Genomic DNA, 15,152 nt, shown 5'->3' with positions numbered 1-15,152 from the left:
GGTTTAGATTTGATTGGCAGTCGAAGTTTTGTTTGGTTTTATTTAATAGAGGGTGATGCTTTTCTGGTTTTGTTTTGTGTCAGTTATTTTTGTGTATTGAAAGGTGATTGATTTTGAAGTAGGTTTCTATATTTTTTTATTTCTGCTTCACCCTCTTTAGAGCAGATTTGTTGTGTGGCCAGCCGTAATATATTATATACCTATAGTATATGACGAAGGAGAAATCTACGTGGTGTTTTGAAAAAGTGTGACGTCATCATTGCTGACGTCACAGTTGTTGTTCTCACGATGGTCACCCATTTTGGGGCTTAGAAAAACTTCACGAGTACTGTAAACTTAGTTTATTCAACTCCCAGAGAGGTCCGTACTGTACGGCGATCGGAGTGCAACTGCCTCGATTGCCTACAGTGCGGGCGTATTTATAGGACTCGGCGCACGAGCACGTGCTTACAAGTTTTAGGTTAAGTATTGAAATTACAATGATAACGTTAATTTTACATCGTGTTAAACTTAAAATAATCAATTACTGATGATTAATAAACTGATTTTTAGGACAATCAAGTGAATTAACCAAACTTATTCTACTTTCTCTGGATAATTGATGTGGTTGCGCCGACACGGCCATACTGACAGGCGGTGCGCGCTCTGCACCAGCCTCGTTGATTTTTTTGTTGATTCTCGTAGGTTCTCGGTGATTCTCGTAGGTTCTCGGTGATTCTTGTAGGTTCTCGGTGATTCTCGTAGGTTCTCGGTGATTCTCGTTGGTTTTGTTATGTTGTGATGTGATTACCTGTAGGCAAAGAAAGTATTTTCTCTGAGAAGGATTTCTGTTCATTATACATTAGTTGTTAGTCTCGTAGAGTTCTCGGAGGGTCTCGTAGAGTTCTCGGAGGGTCTCGTAGATTTCTCGGAGGGTCTCGTAGATTTCTCGGAGGGTCTCGTAGATTTCTCGGAGGGTCTCGTAGAGTTCTCGGAGTTTAATTTAGAATTTTTGAAATTTGAAAAGAGTAATTAACCATGCAATACTTATCTGTTTATTCTGGTGGCTTGTTTTCACTCTCCAGGTCGTGGTTTTGATGTACTTGCGGCTGTTGATTCGTTCCAGTTGATCAGGTGGAAGAGCTGATGATGAAGCGGCTGGGGTAAGGGCTTCTTGCTATCCCACTTCTGATGACGAAGGAGTAATCTACGTGGTGTTTTGAAAAAGTGTGACGTCATCATTGCTGACGTCACAGTTGTTGTTCTCACGATGGTCACCCATTTTGGGACTTAGAAAAACTTCACGAGCACTGTATACTTAGTTTATTCAACTCCCAGAGAGGTCCGTACTGTACGGCGATCGGAGTGCAACTGCCCCGATTGCCTACAGTGCGGGCGTATTTATATGACGAAGGAGGGATCTACGTGGTGTTTTGAAAAAGTGTGACGTCATCATTGCTGACGTCACAGTTGTTGTTCTCACGATGGTCACCCATTTTGGGACTTAGAAAAACTTCACGAGCACTGTATACTTAGTTTATTCAACTCCCAGAGAGGTCCGTACTGTACGGCGATCGGAGTGCAACTGCCCCGATTGCCTACAGTGCGGGCGTATTTATAGGACTCGGCGCACGAGCACGTGCTTACAAGTTTTAGGTTAAGTATTGAAATTACAATGATAACGTTAATTTTACATCGTGTTAAACTTAAAATAATCAACTGATGATTAATAAACTGATTTTTAGGACAATCAAGTGAATTAACCAAACTTATTCTACTTTCTCTGGATAATTGATGTGGTTGCGCCGACACGGCCATACTGACAGGCGGTGCGCGCTCTGCACCAGCCTCGTTGATTTTTTTTTTGTTGATTCTCGTAGGTTCTCGGTGATTCTCGTAGGTTCTCGGTGATTCTTGTAGGTTCTCGGTGATTCTTGTAGGTTCTCGGTGATTCTCGTAGGTTCTCGGTGATTCTCGTAGGTTCTCGGTGATTCTCGTTGGTTTTGTTATGTTGTGATGTGATTACCTGTAGGCAAAGAAAGTATTTTCTCTGAGAAGGATTTCTGTTCATTATAAATTAGTTGTTAGTCTCGTAGAGTTCTCGGAGGGTCTCGTAGAGTTCTCGGAGGGTCTCGTAGATTTCTCGGAGGGTCTCGTAGATTTCTCGGAGGGTCTCGTAGATTTCTCGGAGGGTCTCGTAGAGTTCTCGGAGTTTAATTTAGAATTTTTGAAATTTGAAAAGAGTAATTAACCATGCAATACTTATCTGTTTATTCTGGTGGGTTGTTTTCACTCTCCAGGTCGTGGTTTTGATGTACTTGCGGCTGTTGATTCGTTCCAGTTGATCAGGTGGAAGAGCTGATGATGAAGCGGCTGGGGTAAGGGCTTCTTGCAATCCCACTTCTGATGACGAAGGAGAAATCTACGTGGTGTTTTGAAAAAGTGTGACGTCATCATTGCTGACGTCACAGTTGTTGTTCTCACGATGGTCACCCATTTTGGGGCTTAGAAAAACTTCACGAGTACTGTAAACTTAGTTTATTCAACTCCCAGAGAGGTCCGTACTGTACGGCGATCGGAGTGCAACTGCCTCGATTGCCTACAGTGCGGGCGTATTTATAGGACTCGGCGCACGAGCACGTGCTTACAAGTTTTAGGTTAAGTATTGAAATTACAATGATAACGTTAATTTTACATCGTGTTAAACTTAAAATAATCAATTACTGATGATTAATAAACTGATTTTTAGGACAATCAAGTGAATTAACCAAACTTATTCTACTTTCTCTGGATAATTGATGTGGTTGCGCCGACATATAGGACTCGGCGCACGAGCACGTGCTTACAAGTTTTAGGTTAAGTATTGAAATTACAATGATAACGTTAATTTTACATCGTGTTAAACTTAAAATAATCAACTGATGATTAATAAACTGATTTTTAGGACAATCAAGTGAATTAACCAAACTTATTCTACTTTCTCTGGATAATTGATGTGGTTGCGCCGACATATACTATATTTGGGGTTCCGTACTATATACTATTAAAGATATATAAAGTACTCAAAAATACTATATTTTCGTACGGCCTTTGCTTAATCAAAGTTGTATAAGTACAAATTTACGTGTAATATGTAGTAGGTATAATTGGATAATTCGTATGAGAAACGTGGAAAATAAGTAAAAGTAATTTTTTTGTTCTTCCCTACTATAAGTACTATACTATATACGTGATACTTTTTAGATCCCGTTTTGAAAAATTCCCATTTTTCTAGAAAAAAATGTTGGCAACCCTAGTGCAGAGTGTAATAATTAAGAAAGAAATGCTTATCCATTGTTCAAACAAATCATTAAGAACATTTAACGGTCGATTACGCTTTGGCCTTTCAAGTTTCCTTAGAATTTGTTATTTTACACTCGATGTACTTTTCAAAATTACTCGAATTTAAAGCTAAATGCTGAAAAAGAAGCACTATATTATTTTTCTTTTTTGTTAAAACGTTGCCCCACAAACAACATATAACATACAAGTTCACATACATATGACACCCAGACCCGTAACAACAATTTGTGGATCACACAAAGAGTTGCTCTGTGCGGGAATCGAACCCGCTACACGTTGCACTGCAGTCGGTTACCCAGCCACCGCGCCAACCGTGCAGTCAAAAAACGTTAAAATACGTCTTGATATTTTAAAATTATTTTGAGTCGATTCTCAAATCAAATATTCAATGCTCCTGAATTTGCGTTTGAAGGAACTAATTATGCAGTCACGTCTGAGTGGAAGAGCCATGCATCGCTGGGTCGACCGGAGTGATACCTAGGCAGCCCAGAAATCCGACGTAACGAAACAACGTTTGCGTCGTGTGAGTGAGGTTACCGGAGGCCCAAATACCCCCCTTCTTTATCTACCCAATCCCTGATTTTCCCAACAACCCTTAAATTCCTAACTCTCAAAAGGTCGGCAACGCACTTGTAACGCCTCTGGTGTTTCGGTTGTCATTGAACGATGGCTATTGTTTACTACCAGGTGATCCGTCTGTTCACTTACCGGCCATAAAAAGAAAACATCAGCAAACTCAACTATTTGAATAAAAATCCAGATAACACTGGAAAATCCCAGCAGTAACCAAGTTAGTCACTCACTACCCATAGCGATACTATCATGATAAAACCATAACCCTGAGGGCATACATAGGCGCCATGAATAGTAGGGGAGTAGAGGGGGGGAAGGGTGAGATGGCGTGATTTGTGCCACAACCTGACTTTATGCTAGCAATCGCTTTTACTACTACGATTCGTATCTTGATACTTGTGTGCAATTGATTGTATTTTTGCAATGGTTTCTAAGTGCTATGTTGGATTATGCTTTGTTATTATGTAAAATTGTGGTTTATTTACGTGAATGAGTTATTTACAGCTATATGTTTAGATTTGAAATAAATACAATAGAAGTCTGGTATTACAATAACCTTTATCTGTATAGTCCTCAATTAGACTGCGTATATGCATTTAAATATCGTTTGTAGCTTCAGTATTAATTTCTCTATATTTTATGTGGTAATGTACAAACAAACAAACAGACAGATCATCTGATATACAGCACCTTCATTAACAAAATCTCATATCTCAAAACTTATTCAATTTTCATTTTATTCCATGAAAAGTTATTTTGCCAACAGAATCAAAAGATTTATTCAACTAAATATCAACACCATCTATAAGGTTATATTTGATCTACACTCGAACAATTCAACTTGTTCCTACCCAATTTTTGCCACCAATCAAAAGCTGAGAACATTTCGGTTCAGTGAAACAAACTCTTTCATCCATAAACTGTAAAGATGTCTGTCTGACGCCATTTAATTACCGTGAAAATGTCTGAAAATGGCTGAAAATGAGTGAAACGTTCAGTGTACACGGACGTCATTATGAACGCACTTTATTTGAGTTTGTGAGGCCGGTTATTACTGAAACTCTGTATTTCAGCGGAGTTCATTTTGTTGTGTGGTGTGAGTAGGAGAGGTAGCGGTTTTGTTGTGTTGTTTTTTTGTAGGGATTTTTTATCATCATCATCAAAAGCCGAGAGACGTCCACTGCTGTACAAAGGCCTACCCCTTAGACCTCCGCGTAGAACGACAAGCCGGTATTTTTTATATGATTTGGTAAAATAATAAAATTTCATCTCTAAAGGGATAAAGCATTAGTACACTACATACATAACCACTCGCATGACTCCTATGGGGGTAGGGAGAGACAATTGCTACGATTCTTACACACCTCTTTCGCTTTATCAACAGTCATTAGACTTTTCATGCATGCTTGTCGGTTAAGGGTATTTTTAATTTGAAAACAAGTAAATGGATTTTGATGAAATTTGATATACAGAGAGTGTATGAGCTGACTTGGGTGACAGGATACTATTATCCCACGGAAACGCAGGCGAAGCAGCTGACTGAAGCTAGTTTTGTAATAAAAAACCCGCTACAAGTTTATAACTCAAACAAAATAATTACGGAGTGTAATGTTACAAATGAAATAAATGCACTGCCTACAAGTTATATATGTACGTTTAACTAAATGAAGTTATATGATACCCAACATATACCTACAGACATATATTATAGCGTGGCTCTGGCTGTGCAGTGTAGCATGTGTAGGTACTATGTTCTGTTTTTCATTTCGCATGCCATTAATTTACGCCGAGAAAAAAACGTGGCGTTGATGAGAGAGAGTTGTTTTGCTTTTTATATTTGACTTGTTTGTATGTTTATGGTTTTGTGAGTTGTGTCCTGTAGGAGATTTTGAGTTTGCCATTTTGAGTATCTTGTAAAATGATTTAATATTAATAATTATATATTTTAAAAACTACGTCCATAATTTTGTCAGTAACATTGAAATTCGAATGTTAGTAGATATTATGTGATAATCGAAACATAGGGCAGTACAATTTGTTTATTTGTTTAATGAAACATAGTGCAATAAAACTGATCTTAGACCAAATATGTAGACACCATTTTGTCACACTTTTAATCTTCAACAGTACATCAGCTGCAATAAGTCCACCTGTAAACATAGGGAATAATGGAATGAATGATTGACTGCAAAGTTGGTGCGGTGGCTGGGCAACCGGCTGCCGCTCAGCGTGTAATGAGTTAGATTCTCGCACGCAGCAACTCTTTGTGTGCTCCACAAATTGTTGTTTCGGGTCTGGGTGTCATGTGTTTGTGAAATTGTATGAGAAAAACTAAGGGTCGGGCAATGCTTTTTTTTTAAAACTGTGATAAAGTTGATGATTTAACAAACTTTTATTCACGTCTATCTTCTAAAACAAACGTACATACACACACCGTAACCTCTACACATCACACCCTATAATGTATGTCTCCACAAGCGATGGTCTGATGACGTGACGACCGCGTCAAATATTGTCAACGATGTCACATGTCACAGCTAACTGCGCGTGGGATGTCAAAGTCATATTCAAGTGGGGTGTGAGGAACCACGCTTGAATATCCTCCGCTCATAAAGTTAACGTCATATGGGAGACTAGGCAGGGAGTAAATGTAATGGATTTTGCATGTACATTGTACCGTGACGTCACTTCGATTTTTTATATTATTGTGCCCTGATTTTAAGTGTCAATTGGCTGTCAGGTTTGATTTTTGGGTGATTTGGTTAAAGATATTGTTGTGAATTTTTAACCGAATAAAAAGAAGCAGGTTCGCTGTTTGTCCTGTATGTATGTAAGTATGCACGCTTGCCTGAATGGATTTTGGTGCGGTTTTCAGCATAGTATTTTTCAAAATTAGCAGAATGTTTTAGGGATATCACTTGACTTAAAAATGAAGGTTGTTAAACAATTGAAGGCGGTTCCTTTAATTTTTAAAAAGTTTTTAAGGGTGGTTTTTTTTTCTTTGTATAGAGTAGATCAGTTTGTTACTTCTGATCTAGTATTTTTTAATAAATAATAGGTTATTGCTGAAAATAAAGCTAAAGAATATTAAAACTACAAGCTTAATATATTACACAGCAAAGCTAAAAATTAAAAGAAAGTGTTATAATACTAACACGTTCAAGCGTCCATAATAAATACTCTTTTTTACTTTTTACCTTACTAAGTAATTTTTGTGCAAAGTACAAAGGCAACAAACACTAAGCACTCGTTATAATAAGTTTAAAGGAGCTCGCATTTCTACTGAAAAAAAAAGAGTAAAAATATAATTCAGGTTGGTTGATATACAGTACCTCTACCATGAGTTTGAAGCAATAGTATTTGACGATAGTCGCTTGCGACGACGTAAATTTTTGTATGGCAAATTTTAGTTCCACATGTGACCGGTAGAGGCGTTGTAAAATTTGACATACAAAAAATCTACGTCACCGCTAGCGACTATCGACAAATACTATTGCTTCAAACTCATAGTAGAGGTACTGGATGCTTTGTCTCGACGAAGCTCATCGACTTAGCGTCAAATAAAACAAAGCATACCGCGCGACCTACGTGAAAAATAGCAAGCACTAAAAGTTTCAGTTGAAAAATTTTCATTTTTATGAAAATACCCCCGGCCAAGGAAACATCCAACCATCCGCCAGCTCTCTGGAGAATTTTAATTATGTTTACATTCTTTCGGTGTAAAAACAACGCACTTGGCTATTTTTCACCGCGGCGGCTGACGGGTTGCAACTTGCCTGTGTTTAATTTAATGTAGTTGCTACATTTTTCAAGTGCAGTGGGTTTAAGTGTATTTTTTTAACTACTGTGCTAGGCTGTTAAGAGGTTGGCCTTTTTATTTTAATTGCTTTTTGTAATATTTACTTTTCTCACTGGCCTACTTAGGGAATTAGGTTGATTTATTTGAAGTTGAATTTCTTTTGACGTTTATTGTTTTGTTGTTGTGTATTTTTATTTAACTAAACCGTAAAGTATTATTTTAATAGCTCTTTGTTTTAATAGCGAAATATGGTTTATGTAAACATGCAATGAGATTTCTTTAAGCCTTTTTTTTAGGGGGAAAATCATCCAATGCCTTAGGCAATGCGAGAGTGAGAGTCTCTTACTGACTAAAAGTCACGCCGTTCTTACTTCTACTTTTTGGTTCTTTGACCCTAAAAAACCCAAACTTTTAGACCAATGAAAAACTAATATACACTTTGTTCTGGATTCCTATTAGTTATAGAATTTGGGTCAAAAGTTACCCTAGAGTCAAAGCAACCCGATCTTACCGATATACAAGTATTTTCTTTTACAAGTACCAAATAGTTCCCCTTCTTGCAAATCTGCCACTAATTAACACTTCGACACATTCTACCGCATTGCAATAAACAAAAACCGTTCAAAACAAAAACTAAAGAACTGTCCAAACAAAACTGCTTCTTGATCTCTTAAACAATGAACCCCGGTTTAAATATCGCACACAACTTAATATGAACTCAAGCGTTGTATGAAAGCAGGTTCCTAAGTAATCCCATTGCTTATCTCCCGTGGCGTACTGCCAACGTGGTCACCAAATGAAAACGGGAAATTTACTTTTAACTTACTCCACACATTTTTTAACTTTTTCGCTATAATCACATCTTTGTTATTTAGTAGATGAGAGTTTAGGGAAGATTTGTGACAGAACTATATTAATAGTGTGGAGAAATCGGTTGGGTAGAGGGCGCTTTTGTCGAAAATGCGTCAACTAGATTGGTGATTTATTTAAAAAAGTTGTGTTAAAAGTAGGCCTCGGTCGGGAAGCATATATTGACAAATCAGAACTAATCGAATATCTTATAATGGTCAAATTACAACGATTAAGGCGTCCGTTAAGCCATCAGACCACTACAGCTGGGGCCCAGTAAGGCTGATGCCCGATCCGGAGCTGTGGACTACCTAGCGATGTGTAGGTGTGTGAGGTAATAGAGGCAATTTGGTAATGTACGAACCAATTAATCTTTGTTGCTTATTTTAAACGTCTTTTCATGCTGCGGACTGCCTAGCAGGTAACCCGGGCTCCGGTTTGAAAAGCAGGAGTAGGAACGGCGTGGGTTTAGTTAGTATGAGTCTGACCCTCCCTCTAGTCTCGCCCAAGGCAGGAGAAGTCATCGGGTGATGATCCCTCCTGAAAAAAATGTCCGTTTATTTCATAAAATACAGGTGAATCTGATTTTATACATTTAAAATGCTTGTTGTTAATTCATGTGTGAAGAAAAAAAACATAGATAAAACTGAAAACAGTACCACTATACCCAACTTAACCTAATCTCGCATATAGAAAAAAACAAAAAAGGAAATTCATACTTTTGTCTCGCAACACAGTAAATATTTCACCCAACAAAGAAGTACGATCATTAAATCCAAGTTTGCCCACCGCGTGGCTATTAAAGACCAATATAGCTTGAATTATGTTTGTGGGTTAGTATAAAACTAATAGTTTCTGCAGTACTTTAATATTACATAGTTGAAGCAGTCTATAAAGTGGTACACGGATAAACTATTGCGCTAATACACTGTTCTTATGGCAGTGTCGTAAAGTTTATTAAAATAAAATCTTATTGCTTTGTTGCAAGGTCTACTTACGTTCGGAGCTTAGGATTATGCTATTTTCCAGAGCTGTGGACGACCGAACGAGTTACTGGGGTTTTGGCTTAAAGCAGGAGTAGGAACGGGGTGGTTTTTAGTCAGTAAGAGTCTGATACTCCCTCTCGCTTCAACCAAGGCGGGACGAGTCATTGGACGATTTTTCTACCTCAAAAAAAGTATTATTAGCTCTTCTTTCTTTCTCCAAAACTATCACTCAGCTAGCTGTTCACATTTCTCTTATTCCCTGTTTTTTTTTTTCTTGTAGGTGAAATATATTTTAGTCTACAATGTTATAATAGAGACGTTCTACCATTTTTAGAACATTTTGTATGCATTTTTACCATAGGTGGTAGCATATCACAACAAATATATTTCGAATTTCGCATACTAGCGTCCTACCGAAATATTTAGCATTCTAAGCGTGAGGTTAGAATACCAGAAATAAATACATACAAACATACTAGTCACGCGATCTGTCTTACATTTCATAGTTTTCAAATAATTTGTCAGAAATGTTATGATAAATGTTTGTTCTGTGGTCGGGAGCGGCTTTTTGAAATATGATGATCTGGTCTAGCGATATTGTTTTGAGCTAGTGTGTTTTTGATTTGTAAGTTTAGTGTGTTTACGGTCTGTAAGTTTAAAGCTAATTTGGTTTTCCAAAAATTGTAGGTCTTTTTTTGAGGGTTGAAAATCATCCAATGGCTTCTCCCGCCTTAGGCGAAGCGAAAGGGAGTGTCAGACTCTTACTAACTAAAAACCACCCCGTCTCCGCTCCTGCTTTTGGAACCCCGGTAAACCCGCTTGGTAGTCCGCAGCTCCGGAAAAAGAGTAGCTCTAATTTTAACAAATTCTAGATATTTCAGATGTTATTTTTTATTAGAGTTAACTTTAATAAATACAGACGATAATTCATTGTCATGATATCAGCTTCTATATTCAACATAGCCTTCTCACAATGACTCCCAGATAGATCTTATACATACATACATATTAGTATTTTAAACAAACCTATCTAACAGTCAAAACACCAAAAAATACCAGTAACAAAACCATTCAGCCCAAAAATCAAGACGGAACATAATTCAAGAATCGTTCAGTCGCGAAGTGAGGGTCCCTGTTCAAACAGTTTATGTATTTAGACTATCCATCAAGGAGGGTGGATACAGACAGTTACCATTTATTTCAGTGATAAACTAGTGAGTTTAACCGCATGGAATTTGGTTAATGAGGCCCGAAGGTCTTTGGGTGTATGGAAAATCTTTGGGAATAGAGAATGTTGGTTTCAAGGTCATTGACCGGAATTTTGGTTAAGTGTGCGGGAAGGAGTTTTTTTTTTATGTCTCTTTGGGCAGTGAGGAATTAATAAAATAAAACTATGGTTAAACTTAAAGAAAGAAAGAAAGAAAGAAAAATCATTTATTCGGCACCGGGCACGATGCACCAAAACAAAACACAAAATAGAAAAAAAAAAATGGTAAAATTAATTAATACATTTAAAAAACACAAAAAATGCACTACTCAATTATATAAAAAACTTCCAAAATTGTTTTTAGTTTTGCGTCGTGTTTTCGAAATAGAATCAAGTAAACATTATAATCAGTAAAACCAAATAAATCTTAATGATTCTCTGGTTACTTCTTCAGACGTACAAAATATTACATTATTTATACAAATTATGTTGGAAATCAACATATTGTATACCTACGTCAAGGTTTACAAAGAAAATCCCTAGACGTGAATTTTTCTGTTTGTATTGTTCATGATTACAATTTTATTTAAGAGTAAGAAAGATGAATAAAGTCTCCAAAGAAATATCTTTTTTTAGGTAAAATGTGTTTATTTCACATTTTACCTAACTTTTACTTTTGAATTTTCTTCTTTTTTCAATTTTGACAATGGGTGTTTGTCACTTTATTTTTTAGCCGACTTCAAAAAATTAATGTATGTATGTTTGTGCCCGATTATTTCGCATTTATCTGAACCGATTCTGATTCGGTTTTCAGCATAGTATTTTTCAAACGTATGAAAAGGTTTTACCTGGTACTGCCTGACTTAAAATAATTGAAAGCGGTTCCCTTATAAAAACAAAGTTTTCATCTCTTATTAAAAAAGTACAATAAAGAAACATAAGAACGTTCTATACCAAAAGCATTATTCTAACGCTGTTCTTTAAAGTAACATAAGTCAAGAGTTCACAATAGTAGGGGATACCAAGGAAGCATATGAATAAAGGAGACTCCCGAAATCCTCGAAAGTCTTCGTTCGCACCTATTCAGCCAATACAATACATCTAGAACATTTAGATCGAGGAATAAGATGCTTTTGTGTACCATTCCTATCTAAAGAGTAGGCACTTGTTTCTTACCGTTCAACTGTTTTTGTTGAAGGAAATCGGCTTCAGGTGTTGATGGTATACCTACATACGTGTTTGGTAAAGGGTTATTTTGTTTTTGGGATTGGAATTCTATATAAGGACTGGTAAAACATGGTATTTGTTCCATGAAATTATGCATAGAATAGAGTCAGGCGATATTTTACAGAAGTCTATGATACACTAACAGTATTTTCTTTTAATTTTAATTCCGCTTGTAGATGTATTCAGCATGCGATGTGCAGCACACGAGTGTTTTGCTGGTTAAACCAGAGATGTGTTATGTAGCTATGCTATGAAGATGTAATAGCTAAGCTGTGAAAATATGTGATCGTTTCTACTGATACTAAGCTATGTAGCTGTGTGAGGAAGTTGCGAAACCCGAGTATGCAATGTATCGTTAATAGGGAAGCCATCCATAGCATAAATCCATAGCACGCATCTATAGCACGCATCCATAGAACGCATCCATAGCATGCATCTCTGGTGAAAAAACATTCTAATTCACACTAACGTAAATTATCAGAAAAAAAAAATATACTTATTAATAATTGAACCAAAAAAATAACACATTACATCATTATCGGAATCCTGTACCCCACCCGTCTTACCCCTAAGGGTAAATTTACCCCCGTTTGAGAGCCTGCCTCAAACAATAAATTGACTTCACAATCATGAAAAGCTTTGTTATTGACAGAAAATGAACTCGCAATATTATGTACAGAGAGGGAAGATATTTTCTGATATTTACGAAAAAAAATGTCCATCTTATTTATGGTGTGCGAAGATTCTGATTTCGCAACGATATTGTTGGAAGGAATTTCTGTATTGTGATGAATTGTCGATATTTATGATTTTTTTTTGTTTCTTTGTTGGGAATCGTAAGTTTATGTGATATTTGTCTTGATTATAATATTAATCCTTGAAGATTTCAAAGTCAAAGTCAATATTATTTCAAATAGACCGGGAAGGCATTTTTGGCAGGCATTTCTTAGGAAATCTATACGGTATTTTCTAGTTGGGTTTCAGATAAAATGTTTTGTATCTAAATTATTTTTATGAACTCTGCAATCAAATCTATCAATTAAATATCTACTAATAGTAGGTTTTCTAGATATTCATCATATTATTAAATCGAATGCCGTGCTGTATTTTTGCTCGACTTGGCGGGGGCACCCGTGCTCCCAAATAAATAAAGGCTACGTATTCATATAAATATTCATTTAATTACTACTTAAATATGTACTCACTTTTAAAACAACTTATTAAACAACTCCCAGTCAAAAGTATTTAAAACAAATATATACGTAATGATGCCTGTCCTGAACCGATCGGAAATAACAATGCAATCAGCATCCCGGTCAATTGTGCAGTAATTGGATGAGTAATTATATTTCGCAGAGATGCAATGTTGCATCCAAATTGCACTCACCAATATCATTGGTTATTTAAAAGAAATTGCTTCCTGGATATCGAAATGTTGTGTTTTTCGTAGAGTGTAATTGTAACGTCGCGCCTTTTGTTCTCGAAAGGGTAGGCAGAGATGCAGATTACAGCACGTAATACCACTGTACAATGACACCCAATTTTCAAAATTTGTTTTATATGTCCCATGTAGAGGGTGAGCCTATTGACATATACTAGGCACGATTCTAGACTCCGCGCTGCTACTGAGGAATTTTCAAAAAAAAAAAAACGATAAAGCCCAGTAATATTTTAACCGACCCGGGAATCAAACCCCCTGGCAGTCGCACTTGCGACCGCTCAATCTATGAGGCAGTAGTTTGGTAGATTGTGTTCTGTTTTTAATGTAGAAATGGGAGCGAATAAAATTTCATTTCCGAATAACTGTCGTCCGATCCATGTGTCATGTTAAGAGACACTTCTTTTCTTTTTTTCTTTGTCTTTGTTAATAAAATTGAGAATGTAATTTTTAATGAAAACACACGGCGCTGCGTTTTGGACGGACACTTCATAGTGGTATTATTTTTACAAGCTTTTTGTAACAGTTGATTTAAATGTATTATAAAACTATGTTACTGAAAACAATTCCACTGTATCGCAGTTAGCATATCTCTCGATATTCAACAAAATAGATCAGTTGTATTGATTTCGGAATTCGATTTGTTATTTTTCAAATACGTACTCGTTCACCAGTAAATCTTCGAAAAACATTAACATCAAGATTCTCAAATAAAGTTTTTCGATACCTAAACATTTTATTTGACATTATATATTTTTTTTTATATATAGGACACTAAGATTGCAGGGGCTCCTGTGTCGTAGGTGCGTTAACAAACATACAAATTAAGACATATGACACCCAGACCCGAAACAATAATTTGTGAATCATACAAAGAGTTACTCCGTGCGGGATTAAACCCGATACACGTTGCGTGGCAAACGGTTGCCCAGCCACTGCGCTACCCGCAATCAAGTGAAATTAAAACACGTAGTTTTCACCACAAAAAATAACTAAAACCCCTACAAACTACATCGTTCCCGTCTCAAATAGTCTCCCGTATAACACAACACTGGATACTCGATTTAGAAATTCACAACCGTTAAGACACCGGGTGTAGCGAACAAAGAAAGACGTCAATCAACATGTCAGTCAACCAGTAGGCAACATGTTGTATTTTTAGACAATTTCAATTAGCTTTTAGCATTCTAGTGTTGGATTACTAGCGTGGAACAGTTAGCGTTAAATTTGGTTTAGCCGGAAGAAATTGTTGATGAGCGTGTCGCTTCTAGAGAATTGTGGTTGTAATAGTTGCTATGTGATCTTAGTAGGTTATGTACAATGGCTTTTGTTTATTCTTGGCTTGATTTAAGGAACAGTTGGTGTGATAGTTAATAAATATCGTAAATATTGAATGTTTTTATACGTGAAAATGTCACCAAATCTTAAAATCTTTTACACAATAATTCTATAACCATGTTAGCTATCTGATAATTTACTTGAATGAAGATCGTTTTAAGTGTGGGAGAGCCATGGTTCAGCACGAATGAGCCGGTTCGACCGTAGTGACCACCAGAATGATACCACAGCTACGGCCTCACAGAAAACCGACGTGAAACAACGCTTGCGTTGTTTCGTTGTGTGTGATGTGTTTGTTTGATTGATTTAACGCGCTAAACTCCGGAACTACTGAGCCTTTTTTGAAAAAATCTTTTTGGGTTAGATAGCTCATTTATTGAGGGTTACAGGCTGACAAACATCACGCAACAATCA

The 15,152-nt window shown here is 36.7% G+C and overlaps 1 protein-coding gene and 2 long non-coding RNA genes across 5 annotated transcripts in view; 2 read left to right on the top strand and 1 right to left on the bottom strand.

Moving 5' to 3' along the window:
- Positions 1 to 15,152, top strand: part of LOC118273278 (pseudouridylate synthase RPUSD2-like) — a 465,443-nt gene that overhangs the window by 59,505 nt on the left and 390,786 nt on the right. The gene's annotated exons all lie outside the window — the stretch shown is intronic.
- Positions 327 to 2,154, bottom strand: LOC126911148 (uncharacterized). The gene is made up of 2 exons (XR_007705699.1): positions 2,006 to 2,154; positions 327 to 790 (listed from the first exon to the last, which is right to left on the bottom strand). It is a non-coding gene; the product is annotated as an uncharacterized LOC126911148 (long non-coding RNA).
- Positions 690 to 2,995, top strand: LOC126911141 (uncharacterized). 3 transcript variants are annotated; one of them, XR_007705697.1, is made up of 4 exons: positions 690 to 704; positions 1,860 to 1,899; positions 1,940 to 2,636; positions 2,835 to 2,980. It is a non-coding gene; the product is annotated as an uncharacterized LOC126911141 (long non-coding RNA). The 3 variants fall into 3 exon arrangements; XR_007705696.1 differs by lacking the exon at positions 690 to 704 and adding an exon at positions 730 to 744; XR_007705698.1 differs by lacking the exon at positions 690 to 704 and adding an exon at positions 839 to 861 and having other exon boundaries at positions 2,835 to 2,995.

The sequence above is a fragment of the Spodoptera frugiperda genome, chromosome 1, assembly GCF_023101765.2.
Source record: "Spodoptera frugiperda isolate SF20-4 chromosome 1, AGI-APGP_CSIRO_Sfru_2.0, whole genome shotgun sequence".
In the NCBI taxonomy this organism is placed as follows: domain Eukaryota; kingdom Metazoa; phylum Arthropoda; class Insecta; order Lepidoptera; family Noctuidae; genus Spodoptera; species Spodoptera frugiperda.
This window is presented reverse-complemented; position numbering and strand designations above follow the sequence as displayed.